General features: G+C 38.4%; 1 protein-coding gene across 1 annotated transcript in view; it reads right to left on the bottom strand.

Moving 5' to 3' along the window:
- The window catches only part of si:ch211-186j3.6 (neural-cadherin), a 285,200-nt gene that overhangs the window by 61,425 nt on the left and 200,906 nt on the right, over positions 1 to 22,869 (bottom strand). The gene's annotated exons all lie outside the window — the stretch shown is intronic.

The following is a 22,869-nucleotide window of genomic DNA, read 5'->3' as shown; positions in this document are numbered from 1 at the left end:
TAAAACAGATAAAAAAAACGTTTCAACCTAAAAAAAAGACTGCAATAACTTAGTTGTACAAGTGGCCAATGGCCCTGCCCTTTTATAATGGGCCCTGTGAATGTGCTCAGAATAAACCAATCCCATTTAAAACTCACAATTAAAAGTCATTAATATCTAGCTGTCTATTATTTGCCCCAAATAAATATAAACTGTTTCTGTAAGATATTTTTTGTCATCTTCTTAGTTTTCTCATCCATGTTTTACAAACAGCTCACAAAGATGCAATATACAGGATCTTACCGTTAAAAGATGGCAATTGAGAAAGGGGTGGAAACAAATAACCATAAAATAACCACAGTGAAAAAAAAAACATAATCAACAAATGGACAAAACGGAGCAAGACAGTGTCATTACTAAGAACAGGACGTCCCGACAAAAGGACAAGACAAAAACTAATCAGGGAGGCTGCCAAGAAGCTTACGGCAACATAAAAGGACCAACAGGAACATCTGGCGGGTACTGATCACTCTCTGCATGGGACAACAATATGATGTATGTTCTGGGTATATGCTTGGTTGTCAATAACTTTTGGCAAAGGTGGTAGTAATGATGATCATATTTTAATTGAGTGTGAAATCTATGGAGACCCAAACCATACATATCAACTATTACACTGGATACAAAGCAAATCTACACAAAGACTAGGCAGAAAGTTGGCACATAAAAACATGAAAACTTTAATGGTTGAATAATACACATTGAAACTTAAACTTCATTTAGGTGCAACCAGAAACAGGTGAGTGATCAGTGTCATGTGATTAGGTCATGCGAAATACAGGAGTTGATGGATCATGTAGCCTATGTCCCGGTTTCAGGACAACCAAAACATCTGGGCTCTGTGGTGAGTAGGGAACTGCTAGATCAATAAATAAGACTTCTGATTGGAAGGTCATGGGTTCAAATCCCAGCACTACCAATATGCAAATGTTGAGCCCTTGAGCAAGGCACTTAGCCCTCAATTACATAACTGAGATACGTTGCTCTGGATAAGGGAGTCTACCAAATGTAGCTAGATGAAAGATAGTTCTCCCAATAAACCAATGAATGAATGACTAAATGAATGTCTGCTGAGATCAGGGCAAAACTACTTACATTTAATTCACAACTAAATCTTAATCACAATTTGACAGATAAGAGCATTTGTTTTCGCCAGAAAGAGTGGATTACAATCGCCAATTCAATTGTAGTAGTTTGGAGGATTCTTACGTAAAAGCACTAAGTGATGCATTACAAAATATAACAAAGTAATGAATGTGCTTTTTCTTTCTCAAAAATGTCTTTTCACTTGCATTTTGTTCCATCCTACAGCAGACTTGTTATAATGTCTTTGGATGACATTCACATAACAAAATTGGCACTTTTTTAAACAAAAGTGTAGAGACTTTATAAATCCATTGGACAAATGTTGTGATGAATCAAACAAAAACCCACTTAAGCCATTTAAACAAAATGTATTAATTTGTATCTACTTTATTAATCACGTCATAAAGTCGTACATATCACACAAGTCATACATCGTATTTTTATTACTCCAATCAGGCCATTTCTGCAAAGGTCCTATGGGTATGCATTTATTAAAGAATGTTGAATTCAATTTCCATTAATATCAAGAATAAACAGTGAAGGACAAATTCCTGCCTGAGAGTCTCTCTCTTTTTCTTTCTTCCTCTTTCATATTTCTCTCTCTCTCTCTCTCTCTCTCATAATTCTCCTCCCTTTTCTTCCATCCGCCCCTCTTAAAACATGCCAAAATCGATCACCTTATCAATTACTATCCCCAGCTCCAACCATTCACAAACCAGATTGACCATGACCCACATTCAACACAATATACGAGGGTTTTCAAGTAAACCTGGGGCTTTTATTTTTACAGGTATAAAAATGTATGCTAGCGTGGTGGTACTACACACATGGCTAGCGTGTCCTATTACTGATAGGCGGCCTACAGTCCAAAGACTGTTAATCAAGATGGCAGAGAACAATGTTAGTGGAACATTGTGTAGTGATGAGGTTTCTTGCAAATGAAGGCGTAAAACCCGCGGATATCTATAAAACACTTCAAGTTAGTACGATGATGAGACACTCAGCTGCAGTAAGACATTTAAATGGTGTAAAACATTTAAAAAATGGCCGCCATTGCTGATCCCGGTAGTGGTGGTCCCCAGCCCACGGCAGTCATTCGTTTGAACATTCAGCGCATGGAACGCCTGATCCTGGATAACAAACAAGTTCCTCAGAGGTCAGCATTTCAGCAATGGTGACGAAGTGAAGCAGGCAATCGCACAATAGTTCAGGTGTACCAGCCTCATCTTTCTAGGATTTAGTTAAACGCTGGGATAAGTGTATAAACGTAGCGGGGTGTTCAAAAAATAAAAAAACCTGGTTTGACTTGCATGCCCCTTGTTCTAACTTTTACAACTTTTCTTCTGGTAGCTATAAGAGGCAACATCTCAGTTTTAAACAGCAGTTTATAGTATCAGATTTACTTTATTTATTTACCCACAGTTGTTATATTGATGTTGACATTGGTTTAAAATGTCTTCCTCTTTCACAATTAAAACAAATTTTCCGTCTCGAACCTTGATGAAGCGATCTCGTAAAATATACATGATTGCTTCCAAATTTCAAAAAAGCATTTCACTACTTGTGCCTGTCAAATCCCGTCTACAAACTTCAGAGACCTCCTTGTTTGTTTATGGTTTTAAGGTTTTCTCACAGACGTTGCCGTGCTGTTTGGAAAAGTAATGCTATAAGAGGCCGAGGCAGAGCCTGAGCAATCTAAAATCTCTGTGAGGAAAGATACTGTCAGCTTGGTTTGCTCATTCGTTGTATAAAGTTTTCTCGGGGCTTTGTGAATGAAATATGAGAAGCAGGAACTGGCCTCGGGTTATCTTTTGAGGTTAAGTGATCTTTGATGTTTTATCTCAGTTCATTTTATGTCAGTTTATTTCTTAGTTTCAGCTCCTTTAAAGGTATGAGTGGTGCACTGGATCAGTGATGTTGAAATCCCTGTGGGGGAGTCTGGTTTGTCTGGTCTGTTTCAAAGCCAAGCCCCTGAGAACATACAGTGGATCTAAAAAGTCTACACACTCCTCTGTTAAAATGGCAGGCTTTTGTGATGTAAAATAGTGTAACAGAGATAAATCATGTCAGAACTTTTTCAGTCCTTGATGTGAAATCACGAAATATAAAAAAACAAGCAAAACAAACAGAAGCTATTTAAGGAAAAAATAGAATAAACTTGTTGCACAAGTTTGCATACCCCTAAATTACTACTTCATTTATGCAACTTTGGATTAAATTACACAAAGCAGGCTTTGTAGGTAAAGAATCCATCAGCCTGGCTGATGTTTCATCGGTTTCTGTTCTGGAATCTGAGTCTGTCATTCAAAAACATTGATCATCTTTTGGTTAAACTTTTTTTTTGTTAATTTGGTGTGATGTGTAGACTTTTAGATCCATTATATAATGTATATATCACACACACACACACACACTATAAACACAACCTAACTTTACTATTAATACTGACGTGACATTTGTGCCCTGGAAATCTACTGCAACAAGATTAACTCTCCACACACACACACACACACACACACACACACACACACACACACATAAAAGAAAGAAGTTGGCATTCGATGGAAAAGACATGTATGAAGAATTTATCTTTAATTATGTGAGCATTATATTTCCTTTAATCTTTTATTTAAGGTTAGAAGTGATTAAAGAACAATAAACAACAAAATTCATACAGACATTCTGTCTAGGTAGTTTATTTTGGGCATTTAGCTAGCAATAATGTTGAAATCTGTTATATATGTACGATCCAAATAATTAACTCAGAAATTTTGTCAGGGAAATGTTAGCTAGCAAATAAGATTAAAAAAAAAATCCTGTCAGGTTAGCTTGCTATATGTTCTAAAAAACAAAACAAAACAAACTCTCTCTCTTGTTTGCTGAGTTTCTCAAACATTTAATTAAAGGGTAACGTTAAAGGGGCTTTTTACTTGTCACATGTACATTACAGTACAAAGGGTTAAGGGCCTTGTTTAAGGGCCCAAGAGTAGCAGTTTGGTGATACTGGGAGTTAACCTTCCAGTATCAAGAGATACAAGATGTAAAAAGTATGAGAATCCTATCAGGAAAACAGGGAGCATTTATGTGTGTATCGCTGCACCCTGTTTCCTGCTTAGTGTTTTACAATGTTACTGTTGTGTAAATAGCCTCTGCGTCGCTCCGCTCCTGAACTCTGTGTTCCAGGAAACATGTACTCCAACTAGTACACGCGTTTGCACTTAGATTCGGTGCTCGCCCGGTCATACCGAGCCGCCTCGTCTCTCCTCTACTTGTCCCTAATTCATTCTAAGCTTCTCTCGACATCAGTGTGCATTAATCCCGGTGCCACCGCAAGACCGAGGCAGAGAGTCAGAAGGGACCTTAAACAACCCCCTGGAGTATTTCTTCTCTTAAACATGAAAAATGGTTTCCTTCTCTCGGGCGCGAAGAAAATCTTGAGCAAATGGACTGAACTGCAAGCGGCATCACAAATCACTTAGTATATACAAATCAGTACCATGAGAGATGAAAATGCCGGATGTGGATATATGCATTCAAGATGCTTTTTCATCATGCTGGCGTACCGACCTACCGTCTATCCCATCTGCCTCCCCTGCCCTGCCCTACTCTACCCTGGCCTGCCCCCGCCCTGCTCAGGAAATGAGAACGTTTGAATGCAATATTTGAAACCCAGCACACACCACATGCTTCGAATGTAAAGCAGGATTTGCAAATCGACTATAATATGCACGTCACACTTGAGTGCAACAGTATATCCTTTAACCTCTTTCATCACCAGACATGCCCCCCAAATATGTGTGTGTGTGTGTGTGTGTGTGGGTGTGTGTATATGTGTGTATTGTATATACATGCATGGCTGGGTATCTGCAAACTCATTTATACTCTTTCTTTCTCTCTCTCTCTCTCTCTCTCTCTTTCTTACTCCCTCCCTACAAGCCCATCGGCTCTAATGAATATATTGCACGCACAGAGACAGTGTCTAATTTTGAAAAATTGCTTAGATTAAAAAAAAAAAAAAAAAAAAAACGGAAGAATATATAAAACCATTATTCATCAATATAATCTGGAGTCATTATTTGATTTATGCTTGCATTATGTATCACAAAACGAAATTCTTATCCAATCAGCATGCAGGGAAATTAAGAAGAAAAGAAAAAAATATACGTCAAGAAGAATCGGATTCAAACGAGCCTCATGGTTGTTTCGAACCCGAAACAATGAACCAATGGAGGAAAAAAGATATGAGTGAAAATCAAAAGAGTATAATTGTATAGTATAATTTGACATCGGGATCGGAAACGGAGCTCATCAGTATTAGTTTCACATCTTCGCCCGGATTAAGAAGCGAACCAATTGAACCGGCGTGTCACAAAGGGACGATAAATGTCATTTAATTTCCTAGTGAATCACTGGTGCCTAAGGCACGCTTTGACACAAAGGTAACGCCGAGACACCTCTCAGCCCTGGCGAAGCCTTGGGATACTTTCCACTCGCCGTCCTTAATCAACCAAATTTAATTTGTCGCTCTAATTTGTCCATTGATTAGACGCTTGCCCTTGTTCCATTCTGAATCTTTGTGCAACCTTGAAAAGAGACTCTGAACCAACACAGAGCCCCACACAAATATTTCTGCCCTTTTCAACTGAAGAGATTAATCGAGAGAAAAGCTAGCGGCCAGAGAGGAAATGTGAGCCCTGGCTGGCATGGGAGGATTGTGTTGACAAAAAGAAAAAGAAGGGGAAGAAAAAAGGGCTGGATGCTAAAAAATGAATGAGAGCTCCAACAAAAACCACATGAACATCACTACATATGTGATGAAAAGTACAGCACATGCAAACCTGGTAAATGATGAGACCACATGGCTTCATTGCACCTAACCAGTGAACCCAGATGCTTCTTCAGATCTGGAGGCATGGCTGATAGGAGTGGACTTTGTGTACACAATGGGGGACATTGTTTATAAAAAAAAAAACAAAAAAGGAAAAAAAAAAGATAAATAGATCCCTCAGCAGGGGGGAAAGCTGTATGGATCTTAAATTCTGCTGGTTGGATAGTTAAGTATTGTGAGGGTCTCAAATGGCTCTATTTAAAGTCTACTGTGAAAAATGTTCTCTAGTAAAGTTAAAAAATAAAGATTTTAAAGCTTCCATTACTAACCACAGCGAGTAAAACCATCACTTGCTTTCTCTATGACATGCAAAGCCACCAACTAGCAAGAGGAACAGCACAGTCAAGATGCCACTGTTTATATATCCCTTCCACATTTAATACCTACCGTATTTTCCAGGCTATAAGCCGCTACTTTTTCCCCACGCTTTGAACCCCGCGGCTTAAACAACGAAGCGGCTAATTTATGGCTATTTCCTGGGTTTTTCCCGGGTTTCACAAGCTTCAAGCCAAAAAAACTGTGCGACATAACATTAGACCAATGAAATTGCAGAACGGGTTCAGGTAAACCAATGTACCTCTTTATATTAAATCAGATCCGCTCCCACTGAATCGGGCCGCACCACATCATAAATATGATGTTCATCTGACGTTTGATCTGCCGCTCACTCTGACTGTCTACAGGAAATGAGAATCATTCGTCACGCTGAAAACAACCGGGCATGAAAAAACGCACTTCACCTGTGTTCTGAGCTGCACGGCATCGGGAGAAAAGCTTCACCGATGGTAATTTTTAAACGCAAGACGATGCCAAAAGAAAAACTCCCGAGAGAAATAGTTGTGAAAGGAAGAAGGAAGACAGTGAACAATGACTTTCTTGGTAGGCTACTGTTAAGATACAAGCCGTGTAACAGGCACTGTCTTTCGTTAAAGCCTGTGTAAAGCTCATTAGTTTCAGTGTTCAAAATATGTGCGGCTTATATAAGGGTGTGCTTAATAGTCCAAATATTACGGTATTTGTTATTAGAAAAGCTTCCCCTCTCCTGGGACAACAAAGTTTCACTGCATTTCCTGATGTAGTCACGAACTTTAATCTATTTAATCGTGTTCATGGACACGAATTTCCCTCTCTTTTTTCACGTCACTCAGCGCAATTGCCTCCATCTTGCACCATCTCTATAGCAACAGAGGCAGGATCATGAGTAATGCTGACAGAAATGCCAGTGGTAATCTTGTTTTCACATTTTTAGCAGAGAATAAGGCAAAAAATATACAGTTAGGGTAAGGGTTGTGGTTATACTGTAATAAATGTGTGTATTTAATTAACGCAGTCTCCTTAATTAACAGGGAGAATATATTTACTGTATTTTGACTGTAAGGAACCACTGACGATGGTTTATATTAGCAAATATTTTACTGAATAAAGCAATAAAACAAGGATAAAATCTCCTGCTTAAATGTTGAGTAATGGCGCTTGAAGATAAAAAAAATCAATAACAAACGAGAAAAAAAAAATAATACAGCGTCTGTGGTCTCGAGTGGCAGAAAGAAACTTTAGCGGAGGCACCAAAAATACTTCCTATTGAAATGCATTACATAGAAAGTCGTCCTCGGTGACACGAGAAAGAGGGAAATTTGTGCCTATTAAAATGAATCAATAGATCACATTTTGCTGTAAGACTGGACTGTCTGGGTTTGAGATCCTCCACAAGATTTTGAAATGTGTTTGTAGAGATTTGTGTTCATTCAGCAACAAGAGCCTGAGTAAAGTCAGGAACTGATGTGGGGTGAGGAGGCCTGGGGTGCAGTCAGCTTTTCAATTCAATAGTTATTCAGTAGGGTTGAGGTCAAAGCTCTATAGCTGGCAACTCAAGATCTTTGTTCCATTTATTGAAATCTTTCAGGCAATATTTTTTTTTCAACAAACAAACAGAAAAACAAATGTTGGGATCTGCAGATTCTGAACTACAGGCTGAAAAAAAACAGGCATCAGCAGAGAAAGAAGGGAAGATGTGGAAAGGTGGAGAGTACATTTAGATTTTATCTGTATTTCACCAGATAAAAAGCGTCAACCAGACTGGATTTGTAGTTTCGAGCAAAGAAATTTTTTTTTTTTTAATCATTTACATATAAATACAATTTGTATTTGTTTTTGATTACACTTTGTGCCACGCTGTGCCAGAAATGTGGGACGAGTAGCTTAGTGGTTAAGGCATTGGACTTTGAAGGTTGTGAGTTTAAATCCTGGGCCCCTGAGAAAGGCCCTTAATCCCATAGCTGCTAAATTGTATGAATGAGCTAAACATAATTCACTATGGATAAGGGCATCTACCAAATGCCATAATGTAAGGATTTTTTCTTGTGAATTGTACCATCATCATCAACAACTTGAATCAATAACAATAAAAACGTTTGTAGGAATCTAATTTTTCAAGATCTCTTCATTACATTTACGATATAAACTCATGGCATATGTGGCTTTCAACCCATTACTTTTCTTGATTGCTCCAGGACTGATTTCATGAATTTTTATATGAAAAAAATGTAATGCAGGAAACGTTATCAACCTGCATGATGGATAGTAAATTCCAAAGTGTCCTCTTTCCAAAGATACCCAACTGTATATGTGACACACTGTTCTCTCAAACTGTTACTATTTTAATTTAGAGAGGACATTTTTAGCTGTGAGTCCCAAAAGGTGAATCCCAGCATCTTAAGAACTTTTTTTATGAGATTACACTAATGACATGCCATAAGGAGGTATATACCATGTTTCCCCGAAAAAAAAAAAGAGGGTATTATATAAATGTTTACTCCAAAAGAGGCGGTAGGGTTTATTTTTAGGCATGTTGTATATTTACAACCATTTTTACAATTATATGTACAACAATCTACAGGTACCTATATTTATGTATGGTACAAAAATCTACATATCATCCACTTAGACAGATGAACCTCATACAACCTGTACTCTGATTGGTAATCTGTTTACCATACCTTTTGTACAAAGGAACCCGCTTGGTTATGTACAAATACCTAGGGTAATTATAATTTATATTACTTTATTTTATAATACTACTACCACTAATAATAATAATAATACTAATAATAATAAAAATAAAAATAATAATTATTATTTTTATCATTGATTTATTTTATATTACAATAATAATAACAACAATAATAATAATAGAATTATTATTGTATTCTAATAATGTATTCTTTTAATTATTATTTTATTAATCTTAATATTTTAGAATTCAATACATTATTGTTTTTTTGGGTATGTCTTATTTTCTGGGAACATTTTGTAATGGGATGTTACATTTGTAAAATAATAATAATAATAATAATAACAAAGGTTTTGAAGGCTATCTGTCTATAAACTGGTTTAGGATGGTACCAGTTAAGGCTGGATTTTCTGATAACGTTTTATACAATATTTAAATAACACACTACATAACTGACACATTTCCATTTAATTGCATTAAGACTTTACATAACTCAAACACCATACTACCATACTACATAAGGATTCAACAGTATCAGTATATTTCATTATATCAGTATCAGTATATAAAGTGCATCAAAAGTTTGGAAAATTTTTTTTTTTTACACATGCAGTATCCTTTTGTTCTCTACAATTCCATCTGGACTACGGCTAATTAGAACCAACTTCACCATACAACAATACAGTGACTTGAAAAATACGTCCAACCTCTGTAAGTGTTATTTAGAGAGCAAACAGTTGGTGTTATTTATCATGGAATGGCCTGCCCAGTCACCACACCTAGATCCGATTGTACCGCTCTGGGATGAACTGGATCACAAGGTCAGAAAGCAAACTACAATTAAGAAAGAACACCTTTGGTGAGTTTTTTCAGCTGGATGCTTGGAGAAAAGAACTGGATGCCCAGTGTGTAAAACTGTACAAGAGCTCCCATATATTAATTCCATTCAATTTCAATAGTGTTTCCTTTTTACCATGATAAAGCTTCATTGTGTGACATTTCACCCTCTTCTAAAGTGAATGACCTTCAAAAATGATTTTGCTCCTGCAGCTACTAGTTTTAAAGTGAACAGTGGACACCAAGACACCCAAACACGCAGATGAGCCATGCTAATAAGCTGTTACTGTTACTTCAGAAGAGGTGCATTTGGTTTCTAGATAGAACTTAATTGGACAAACACAAAATCTAGTCCAGGAGTGATCCAAAAGTTTCATCATTTTAGTCAGAGCTCTGGGGCAGAGATGTTGCTCCGTGCACCGCTGTGTTGCCCTGTATTGATGTTTGATGTTACAATTTTTTTAAATTTTTTTTAATTGCATAAAAATGGCCTTGTTTATTTCACCATGTGAATGTTTCATGCGGAGATTATGCCATATTGCCTTGCCATATTGTGAGATCTGAACATCAGTATTTGGCATTTGGATGAATTCTAGAAGTAAAAGGATGTGACAAGAGAAGCAGAGAGAGAGAGTGTGTGTGTGTGTGTGTGTGTGTGTGTGTGTGTGTGTGTGTATGTTGGAGAGACAGAGAGAGAGAGAGAGAGAGAGAGAGCACAAGAGCGAGAGAGAGAGAGAGAGAGAGAGAGAAAGAGAGAGAAGGGTGTGAGAGAGCATCTGCGTGTGGGTGTGTGTTAGGAAGAGAGGAAGAAAGAGGAAGAAGAAGAAGAAGAAAGCATGAGTGTGCAGCTCCGGCGGAAGTGTTGTAGAAACCGCGCTGGTGTGTTTGATAGGGAGAAGAGAGGCGTGAAGCTGGCAGGCACAGGGCCAATGTTAAGGTTTAATAGGTTGCACCGAAAAAACAGTAGAAAATAATAGGGGCCTGATAGAGTGAAAACTCTGGAGGAGTAGAGAGCAGGCCAAGAGTGATGCGCTGAGACATACTAGAGCAGCACTCGTTTAGATGTCGGTTCTCTTTCGCGTCGCCATTCATCATTCATCATCCACTTCCGGCCCTCCTCTTCTCACTTCTTTCTTCATAACACCACCACTTCCTCCGAGTCTCTGCCTATATCGCTGTCTCTCAGGCGTCTAGCCCAGAGTTTCTACATCCTCCGCATCCTCACATCCTCCACTCTTATTCTCTTCTCTGGCTTTTCTCTCCAAGTAATCCAGAACTGGGTTTCCAATGCCTGACCTAACGCTTACACGTGCTATAATGATTTTAAAGATTATTACTATTTGTCTTTTGTATGTAAAGCCTTTAACCAGGGGATGGAATAAAAAAATTACTTATTTACTTACCATTACTTAGTTACTTTATGGGGGTAGTTAAAGAAAATATATCTACATTCCATGTTTGTAAAAGTTTCAAATAGTTTTTTTTTTTTTTTTTTTAGTATAGCCTTTAATGATGTCATTAATGGGCGAAATTCCTCGTGTTAAATTCCCCCCTGGAAGAGCGCCACCACCGTGCTTCATCCGGTTACAGAAGTCATCTGCAGCGCTGCACAAAACTTCAGCTCGAGAACAAAAGTCTCCAAAGAAGTGCGTTTTTAGATTTGAGGGAAGGAGAACCTTATTGTTTAGACATGTGCTGCTATTGTCGTTGTTGCTGCTGTTGTTACATTTTAGACTCGGGATCTGATTCTGTATCAGATACTTACGGCTGGATCTGATTGTTAGCCACAGTTAAGTTAAGACTGCGAAGTTGTTGTTGCTGTTATATTTATAGCGATGTAACAGCATGCACACGATCGTTACGCAAAAGCTGCGCATACTGGCGACTCTTTAGCTCCGCCCATGCCACGCCTACAGGGACTTTTGGAGAGAAGCGTAAAGCTGTATGTTTCTTTTCGAAATTTGATCAAACTAAAAACCCTTTAGAAATATGAAGGATGCAATACTACTCAATAGGTACACAAGATTAACATGATGTCGCTTTTAAGAACGAACATTTTGCAATAAAACTTAATCTGCTTTTATTTGTGTTGTACGTGAAGAGACAGGTTCATAAAAAATGTGCCCAGGACCAGCAAAAGTCTGAGATGTTCTTTTTTTCTTACTATTGATTCATACAGAACAATCATTTTCATTTCGTGGTAAAACTATTGACTGTGATAAATTCGCAGATAAGGTCATAAAAAAGCTTGAATGCAGGAAGAAATGCAAGAAATCTGCTTATGCTGATTTCTTTCTCCAGAGCATAAACACAGTGTGTGACCTTATTATGTACATTTATCTAACTTCCATGCAAAGGACAAACTTGCTCATCACACAGCATTACATTATTTTAACTAATATTTTTCCACTTTAGTACTCTACTGTACATGGTCAAATCTTTCCACCCATATGTGCTTCTTTTCTACAATGTTGTATGGTTTAGAGACCATGGTATTGAGTAAAAGGCAGGAGGCGGAGCTGGAGGTAGCAGAGCTGAAGATGTTAAGGTTTTCGTTGGGAGTGACGAGGATGGACAAGATTAGAAATGAGTTTATTAGAGGGACAGCGCATGTTGGACGTTTTGGAGACAAGGTGAGGGAGGCGACATTGAGATGGTTTGGACATGTTCAGAGGAGGGACATGGGGTATATCGGTAGGAGAATGCTGAGGATGGAGCCACCAGGTAGGAGGAAAAGAGGAAGGCCAAGGAGGAGGTTCATGGATATGGTGAGGGAAGACATGCAGGTAGTTGGTGTGAAAGAGGCAGATGTACAGGACAGGGTGGTATGGAGACAGATGATCCGCTGTGGAGCAGCCGAAGGAAGAAGAAGAAAATGTGCTTCTTTTTTAAATTGTTTTCACCAATTTGGAGGGACACAATTGTGTAGGATGTCCTTGGATGTGGTAGGGTGTAATTGTCTGTTAATTTGAACCTAAATTTGTTCCATCATGAAAAAGTCCAGTTCTAGCTCCATGAAGATATGGTTTATACGCGTTACAGTGGACACTGCTAAAGAACTCTGATCTTAAACTTATTGATCTTCTTTGGGATGAATTGGAACACTGACTGCACCCCAGGCCCCCTCACCTCACCTACATTAGTACTTTACTTTACCAACACCTGTGTGGCTGAATGAGCACCAATCTTCACAAGCACACTTCAAAATCTAGTGGAACATCTACCCAGAAGAGTGGAGGAAATTTTAAGAGCAGATGGGGAATTATTGTAAACTGGGATTCTCAAAAGGTATATATAAATGCATGGTCAGGTGTCCACAAACTTTATATATAGTATACGTCCTGTCACTGGGTATACGAGCTGAACATGGGTATGTTGCCTGCTGAATAGTTGAGTCTATAGCGTATAAAAATCCTGTCAAATTTCATTTTTGGAGAGAAGTGAATAATTTATACCACCCTGTAGTAATAAGAACTCCACATCGAGCATTTGAGGACAGATCTCACTTCACGGCCAGGAAAAAGAAATAAAGAAACTAGCCAGATCTGCACACATGGCACTTTTGCATATGGCACCCAAACCACATCTTTAAGGCTATTTCCCTTTCGGTTCTTGTCTCTATCTCCGTCCCCCCAACCTCTCTCGAAGCATTAGACTCCGTTGTGCCTCTGCTTGCTTGCCTCTTCTCTCATCTCTCTCCCGCTGCCTGTCTGCCTCCATCGTCAGCGTGCGACGACACACTTCACCCCACTCAGCCAGGAAAGCACCGTGCGCCGTGAATGAGCCGGATTCAATTTAGATATGCGACTTGACTGGAGAAAAACTTCACACAGCACCGGGCTCATGCACACACAAAATATAGTGCAAGCTGTGCAAAAACCGTTTTTTTTCCCTTTCAATCGATATCAGCGTGGCCTATCGAAAATGGTTTTCTCTCACTCCCCGTCGGTCTGTCTTTCCACCCCCTCGTTCTTCATATGCTATCCTTTAATCTCTCATCCCACGCCGTGTGTCCACGATCCAGTGTGCCAGCATCTTTATTTTTGCGAATTGGGTCACTGGATGTCGAGTCGCTTTTAAGTAATGAGTGTAAGACAAGTCAAACTGCTCAAATAAATATATATACTGTATAGGATCAACAGGTTATCAGTCCATGCTTTCATTAGCACTGGATCTAGTGTGTGTAATGCATTAAAATGAGATTTTTTTCCCCTTTTTTCCGCTCATGCATTTTTAAGTATGGCAATCAGGCGGAGGATTTGATGATGAGTCAGAGCTGCAGCAGACAATCGCTATTCAAGACACAGAGAGTAGGGGGAATGGAAGGGAAGGCTGTCAGAGAATGTGTCCGCTGAGTTAAAAGAAATAAAAAGGAAATAAAAGGGAAAAAAAAATCATTTCAATTGCTTAAGCATTATATAAAGAGCTGTGCGTACCTGATACGATTTTGATCTTTCCTTCTTACATTCTGTGCTCCACAAGCACACATGCTCTCTCTCTCTCTCACACACACACACACACACACACACGCAGTTTATTTTATCCGAATTCACCCTTAAGTGTTCAGTCTAAAAATGTTAGGCTGTAACACTTCATCGATCCTGTGCTCAGGTTACTGTCTTTTCACATGTTCCTGTGTACGTGTGGGTTTCTTCACCTTTCTCCGGTTTCTTCCCGCCTCCCAAAAATACGCTGGTAGGTAGACTGGCTGCTCTAAATTTGCCCACGGATGGGAATAAGGTTGTAAATCTGTGTGTGCATTGTGCACTGCGATGTACTCCTATCACCCATTTCCGCCTCAAGCCAGTGTTCTTTTTATTTGCTCTGGATCGAACGCAAAACCTGACCAGGATGAAGCTGTTATTTTACATGAATGAACGAATGTAACATTGCCCAACTAAATTTGGAAAATGTATCATTAGAGCATTACTCACACAGTGGCCAAAGATGGCACAAAGCAACATGCCATGGTTTTGGCCCAGGCTCCTGTTTTCTTGTGTTTCCCACTTCCTGTTTATTCCTGGATTTGTCTCCGTATTTTTCTCTCTTTTTTTTTCTATCTCTCTGTTTGTCGATGTTCCTGGGCATGTTGCTAGACCTTATCTCCTTTACTGATTGAATCAGCGAGTGCACCTGCTCCTCAACATCTCTCCAGCCTGCAGCATTTAAAAAAACCTCGCTACTGCAGTCACTCTTCGCCCGATCGATTCATCTACCTGTGAAGTACTAACAATTATGTATTCGCTCAGATTTTTAGACCCCCCAGTGCTTTGTCTTATGTGTAATCCTGGATCTTCTGTACTTCAGGTTCATGTCTTACCCTGCCTGCCTGTCTGCCTGCATGCACCCCGGTATGCCCAAGCTTGCTTTGTTCGCCCCCTGTGGCTCATGGACAGAACGCCTGACTCCCACACTTTCAGACCCACAATCCCAGCCCTAGCAGCTACACCATCCCATGCTTACACTTTCCCATTCCCTGGCTTGTATCTTTACCCCATGGTGGCTCATGGCCAGGGCTTCCAACTGACCAGAGTTTGAGTCTTGGCTTCACAGAATCATCAAAACATACTTACTGCACATTCATTTATCTTTCAAAATAACCTGTTTAACTCATTCTCCCAAAATCAGGGATCTGCTTTTGACTTCCAAACAGTTGGTAGGACAACCAAAAAGTAACACTTACAAATAAGTACATAAATATAAGTTGGAGTTACTTGGTCGCAAACGTAACATCCTTTAAAACACAAAAAAGACATGCATTAAGACTCTGGTGCCCAGGAGGTGGACTTTCCCTGGCTGTCCAAAGTCCTTGGTTGTCTCAGAATGAATGACTAAAGACTAAACACAAAGAACCAAATCTATATCTATACAATCGATTCAGTCAAATAAATCCAATTTATTCTATAAATAAAGCCAATCATGCAGACGCCGGTCAAGAGTTTGAGGCATTTTTTTTAAAGTCCGAATTTATTTGAAAGTGAGAATAGCAAGAAATAAAGTCACAATTAGGCAAAAACGGACTTCCATAACATATCCATCAAAGAAGTTGAGTTCTTGTGCTATGCGTCAGGTGCATGAGTGCTGCAGCATTGCTTTAGATGGTGCATAAGCGGAGGGTCCGCTTGTCATTGCTCAAACCATATGCGGCACACCGCAAAAAGTCGGTTTGCATGGCTGTTGTCCCAGAAGAAAGCCTCTTCTGAATCTAGCTCACAAAAAAAGCCTGCAAACAGTTTGCTGACCTGTCGAAGAGCATGAATTACTGGAACCATGTCCTGTGGTCTGATGAGACTAAGATGAACTTCCTGGGGAATTATTGTAAACTGGGATTCTCAAAAGGTATATATAAATGCATGGTCAGGTGTCCACAAACTTTATATATAGTATACGTCCTGTCACTGGGTATACGAGCTGAACATGGGTATGTTGCCTGCTGAATAGTTGAGTCTATAGCGTATAAAAATCCTGTCAAATTTCATTTTTGGAGAGAAGTGAATAATTTATACCACCCTGTAGTAATAAGAACTCCACATCGAGCATTTGAGGACAGATCTCACTTCACGGAATTTTCCTCAGACGATGTCCAGCGTGTGTGGTGACGCCCTGGTGAGGAGTACCATGAAAATTGTCTCTCGCCTACAGTTGAGCATGGTGGTGGCAGCATCATGGTCTAGGGCTGTATGAGTGCTGCTGGTACTGGGGAGCTGCGGTTCATTGAGGGAAACACGAATTCCAACATGTACTGTGACATTCTGAAGCAGAACATGATGCTCTTTCTTTAAAAACTGGGCTGAACGCCAGTTTTCCAACATAATAACGACCTCTAACACGGCGACAAAATGACAACTGCCTTGCTGAAGTAGCTGCAGGTACAGGTGGTGAAGTGGCCAAGTATGTCTCCAGACCTGAACACTGCCTGTGGGGCATCCTCAAGCAGGAGGTGGAGAAGCGCCATGTGTCTGACATAAAACAGCTCCATAACGTCATTATGGAGGAGTGGAAGAGGATCCCAGCAACAACCTGTGCAGCTCTGGTGAAATCCATGCCCAGGAGGGGTAAAACAGTGCCAGATAACAATTGTGCTCACACAAAACATTGACACTTTGGACACTTATTTACGTGTTCACTTAGACAAAAATTTTTTCCAAAAACTTGGACAAAGTCACGGGCCAAACTCAAATTTTTTTGGAAAGACTGCAATTGTGCATGTTTTCCCTTCTTTCCAGATATGTAATGTTGAACCTTTTCATATGGAAAAAATCTTTAGTTTTGCATAAACATTGAATCTGGAACAACCAAAGCTTAATATTATAAACACATGAGAAATTAAATTTGAAATATGTTGAAAGCGGTTTTTCTTATTATGTCTTTCTCTATCTATAGCCTTTCGAGTTCTTTTTTAATGAAAATCTTTTTTTACAGGCCAACAACAAAACAACCAATAATAATAATAATTTTCTTCAATTAAAAAAAGGCAATCTTTCAACTATTAACAGTCCATGCCTTGGAGTAGAAAAAGTGAATAAAGACAACATTCATTTAAGCTCAGTTTGCTACACTTTGATTTACACTGATGCACATTGGTTGAAGCCAGATACCTGGCATCTCAGATGCAAGTGCATCAATGTCTGGGTTTAGGCTCTGAGCTGAGGAAATCCTTCAGGATTGAGTGAAGGTGTTCATCAGTAAGACGACTCCTGAGTGGTGTTTTGTTCATCTTCATCCAAGAGAACAGTTGCTCACATAGATATGTGCTGCCAAACATAGAGAGCATTTAAGCAGCTTGGGCACGGAGTTGGGGCAGTGTGTCGGGGAGGAAACATGGAAACTGTGCAGCACACACAGAGTCGTACTTTCTGTCTTTTTTTTTTTTTTTTTTAAGTCGAAAGAAACTAAAAATAATGTCTCAATTAGGTAAATAAATAATCTATTCTTTTATGTGGTAGAAACAGGCTTCCATAATATGTAACAGATATATATATATATATATATATATATATATATATATATATATATATATATATATAAAATGATAAGTGATATAAAAACTGCTGCAATCTTGTTGTTTTTTTTTTTTTTTTTTAAGTACATTGAGAATAGACACTGAAAAGGGACAGTTTTACAGGCTAATTTTTTCCCCCAAAATTTCAGCTTTCAGCATTCATTTTTATTATTGTAAAAAGTCATTATTTAAGTTTTCCACCTCCATTCATCTTTACTTTTCTGCGTCCATTCATCTGCCTCCGTTTTTTTCAATCTGTGTTAACTTTAGAACAAAGATGCCCAAACTAGGGCTCATGGACCAAAGTTGGCCCATGGTGACCTCTGAGTTGGCCATGCCAGTACATGATCCATATTGTACATGAAGAGGAATGAATGGGAAAAATGCCAATGACATAGATCTTTATTTTAAAGGCTTTATTAAGAGCTCTGTTATACTATTAATGGGATTTTTTTAAATGTTTCGATTATACAGTAAAACTGCATCAGTTTTGCAGAGTAATGTTTTCCATTTACTTATTTCTAAATATTCTGAAATTACAATTTAGAGGAATAATGGCAACTTTTTATTTTAATATAATACAATTTGGTAAAATGCAACATTCACTTTCAGCCCACGGCTCTTAATTAAGTTTAATTTTTTTTTTCCCTTTGTAGGAAAAGGTTTGTGCCCCTATTTTCTAGAGACTGACCAGACCAGCTGTTGGTAAAATACTCAAACCCTCCTGTTTGACACCACCAACATAACCATGTCTCCAACATAACATTTTTCTCCTTTCTGATGCTTGATGTAAATATTACCAAAAGCTCTTAATCTTTATGTGCATGATTTTATGTATTGGACTGCTGCCATATAATTAACTAATTGGATGAGTGTACAGATTTTGTTAATAAAAAAGTGCAGTGGGTGTAGGTGCATTTTTATACGCACACTTGGAGGTCATGCATGATCTCTGTGAATCAGTTTACTACATCAGGTCAAGTCTGTCAAAAAGCTACAAAAGATGTTTTAGATCTCTATTGTCTACAAAAATTCCTCATCCACCCTGAAACGCCTATAAATGATCACATACTGTGCTTGGGTAATAATTGGAGAAGTGGTAGCCCAGTGGCTCAGTGGTTAAGGCTCGAAAAGGTTGTGGTTTAAGCCCTGGTATTGCCCAGCTGCCATTCTTGGGCCCTTCAGCAAGAACCTTAATCCTCTGTGCTCCAGGGGCACTGTATCTTGTATGCAAAGAAAGATTTCACTGTGCTATAATGTACATGTTACAAGTAAAAAGCCCCTCTTCCCCCTTATATAAGTATCTTGGGCCTGCGTCATTCCTGTCAGGTGTTTATTTACATTCTGTCTCTTTAAATTGAAGAGGCAATGTCGAGGAAAATCATCGATGTGTTTAAATAGACAGACAAAACTAAAATTGAATGAGCCATTTCACAAAAAATATACATCATTGTTTTCTCATCCACATAATCCAAAAATAAAGAAATCTAATCTTCACTGGATACAGTCTCAGTGCGATTGTTTATTCATCCAGATGATTGAACATGGGTGCATTCTGAGCTCTCATAGTTGTTCACTGTGATTTTCCAAAAGCTACGAAAAACAAATGTTTAGAATCGTGAGGAAAAACATCTCCCAGGAATCTCTTAAAGACCTGCCATATAGAATGCCCTCAAAAACCATAAGAACCCACGATTATTCAAACAGCTACTAAATATTCACACCAAGCAGACCGCAAACTTCTTCAGGCCAGTATTCAGAGCACGCATGCAGACATGGTTGAGTTCATTAGAGCTGGAAATGTGTACACTGCATTGTAATTACTCTCGGAAACGAATGACAAATAAGCCTTTAATGCATAATGAGCGTCTTCGTTAACCTGCGACAAACCGAGACGCACATGTTGACTCCTATGACAGAGGAGGTTATACGCCGTGGACGCCATCGGTTTCACTCGTACCAAAGCGTAGTAGGTTTTTTTTCTGTTTTTGGGCTGCTGTTTGGGTAAGCAAATCTCCCCCGAGAGTTTCAGTCTTCAAACTTTTATATTAAAAACATTAAATCATTGCTGAAGGGGGAAGGGTGGGTTTAAACAGTCAATCTCTCTCTCTCTCTCTCTCTCTCTCTCTCTCTCTCTGTCTTACCTTCACACACATTATCTATTTTAGCTCAATATAACAATTTGTCATTAGCATAAAAGCCACATTACCACCAAATGAATTAGCATAACTTCAAATGAGAGAACAAATTGAAACAAAACAGGAGTATACGTGTAACAATAAAATCATATTTGCAAAATTACAAATCTTCCACAGGGTTGAGGGGTATTTTCATTGTTTTTATCTTTTTTTTTTTTGAATACGCTACAAATATATCACCTGGAGCATGTCATGTCTAATCTTTACTCCGAAAAAAAAAACAAAAGCTTAATTTATAATCTTTTTTTTTCTTTTCTTTTAAATGCATGCTGGAAACAAGAGACTGGGTTCTATTTTTTTCCCCCTACAAACTGTGCAGCTCAATGATTTCAGCTTCAAGCAATCTATTAGGACATGCAGCTCAGGCTCTATTGTTTTCTGGACAATCTTTAATTTTAAGTGTATTTGAAGGTTATTTGCAAAGTGATAGAAGGCCCCCAGCCCCCCGACCCAAAAAAAAGGTTTAATTTCATTTCAATTCACAAAGCAACCACAAGAAACCAAAAAAAAAGCAGGGACACAGTTTGCATTAACTTAATTACATTACCAAAAGTTTTTTTCAGACTTGCATTAAAAAAAGTATCAGCATGAGACATGAGACTTTTTCCTCAGGAACAATCAATCAATGTCCCGAAAACGAAACTTGGGATTCAAATTACAATTACTGAAATTACAGTTTGCTCATGTAGGCTGAAAAATACAAACCTCAGCACCTGTACTTCGTCAACACATCATGGCACAGAAAAAAAAACCTTCCGACCAGGCTAGACACTACTGCAAGCTCTTTTCCTTTTTATAATAACTCCAGAGTAATGAATAAGCAGTCTTTAAAATGATTAATTCCATTGTGGACTGCATGAGATTCCAACCTTTTCCAGTGCCAGCAAGGCCTCTCTACTGGCCTAAACTCTATCAGAATCACTGACTTACATTTTAATATATTTTTGTCCATGAATATGTGTTCAATTATTCCCAATAGTCTACTGTATAGCATACAGCACTACCAGGTGTCTGTATATGTTCTAATTTATATCTAATCAGATTTCTTAGGCAGGGTCAAAGGTATCTATCTGCAATAACGCCAGCACTGTGAGCATTGCAGACTTTTTTTTTAGCCTAAACCCTATGCAGCTTGAAGCTATGTAACCAATCAGATTGCAACTTGCTTATTCCAAGGCCCGCTAGAAGGCGTCCGAACACATTGGCATTTTCACGCCCTTTGATTGGATGGTTATAGAGTGCACTAGTCAGAGCTCTCAACCCACATCTGTGGATTTTTTAAAATGAAATTTTGGCTGACAGAGGAGAAGAAATTAAATTGGCTGCAGATATACCTACAAGGACATTTACTAGATGGACTTTTTAGGAAAAGTGGGAAATTATGAGGAAAGGTTTGGCCAAAACAGTTCAAAGGAGCTGTTGAGCTTTTTTTTGTGAACTGATTACTGTATACTTTTGCGTTTCTTTCCTGTAGAATTTGGACAAAAACATGTAATTTGCCTGCATTTCAAATCCCCAGAAAAAACATAATGCACAGGAAAAAAATGCAAAACCCAGGGGTAATTTTATGAGGGTAATATTAATGCTTGTGCTAGAGAGGATTATGCGGGTGGTGCAGCTGTGGCTACAGTGAAAGGAGACTTGTTGAATTGTGTTCATTGTGTTTCTTGTTTAGTAATGACATTAATTCTCACTGTATAAGATACCTGTCTGTGAACTGTCTGCATAGATACACTATAAGGACAAAAGTTTGTCTGGCTGTGGTAAAATACAATTTTGCATTCACTTGAACTTGAAAACCCAAACCTTTTCCAGCATGGCAATGCCCCTGTGCACAATGTGAGCTCCATGACAATATGGTTTACATGGTTTGAAAATCTTACGTGGCCTGCTATACAACTCTAATCTGAACCTTATTGAACACCTTCGGGATAAATTGGAACAATGACTAAACCCCAGGCCTCCTCACCTCACATACAACAGTACCTGACTTAACTACCACTGTTGTAACTGATGAATACAAATGCCACTACACTAAAACATTCTAGTGAAACATCTTCCCAGAAGAGTGGGGGGATTTCTAAGAGCAAACTGGGATTACAGGTGTAATGTTATTCTTAAAAAGCACATACAATACTTACCATATGTCTGCAAATATATATATATATATATATATATATATATATATATATATATATATATATATATATATATATATATATATATACACTGTTTTGTAAATGATTACGCCCTACTGACAAGACGTTTAAAGTTTTCTTTTGCTGTTTCACTGTCTATGCAACATTTTGTTCTTTTACATACACAGTGTGTATGAGTGACAGAATGACAATAAAGCTTGAGTTTATTTGAGTTGATACACCATGTTGCGAATGATCCGAATGTAATCCGAAGTGTGATATTCTACTTATGCAACTCAGCGAATATAACTTTCTTTGATGTATTAATGAACAGCTTACACATCATGCTTATGCTTATATTTAATAATATGGAATGTCCCAGTAAAAGTAAAACGTCCCTGTTGTTATATCGCTATACTGTAGCATCAATAATTAGCCTCAAGTCATCATAAAAAAAAAATCCAATCTTGTGGGTTTGTGGCAGCAGAGGTCTCATTGTATGTCCTGTCCTCTATTTGTTACAGTGGCCATGTCAAGAAGGTTTTTTTTTTAACAATCACCCTTGGGCCCATCAAGCATACATTATTTATTCAATTTCTTTTCCTTCTTTCTTTTTTTTTATAGTTTGTATTCTACTTTTATAATAAGTTTAAACAAGTTAGTTATATATA

Source organism: Silurus meridionalis, chromosome 26 (assembly GCF_014805685.1).
Source record: "Silurus meridionalis isolate SWU-2019-XX chromosome 26, ASM1480568v1, whole genome shotgun sequence".
NCBI classification, from domain to species: Eukaryota; Metazoa; Chordata; class Actinopteri; order Siluriformes; family Siluridae; genus Silurus; species Silurus meridionalis.
Note: the sequence above shows the minus strand (reverse complement) of the source record. Positions and strands in the feature narration are given on the sequence as shown.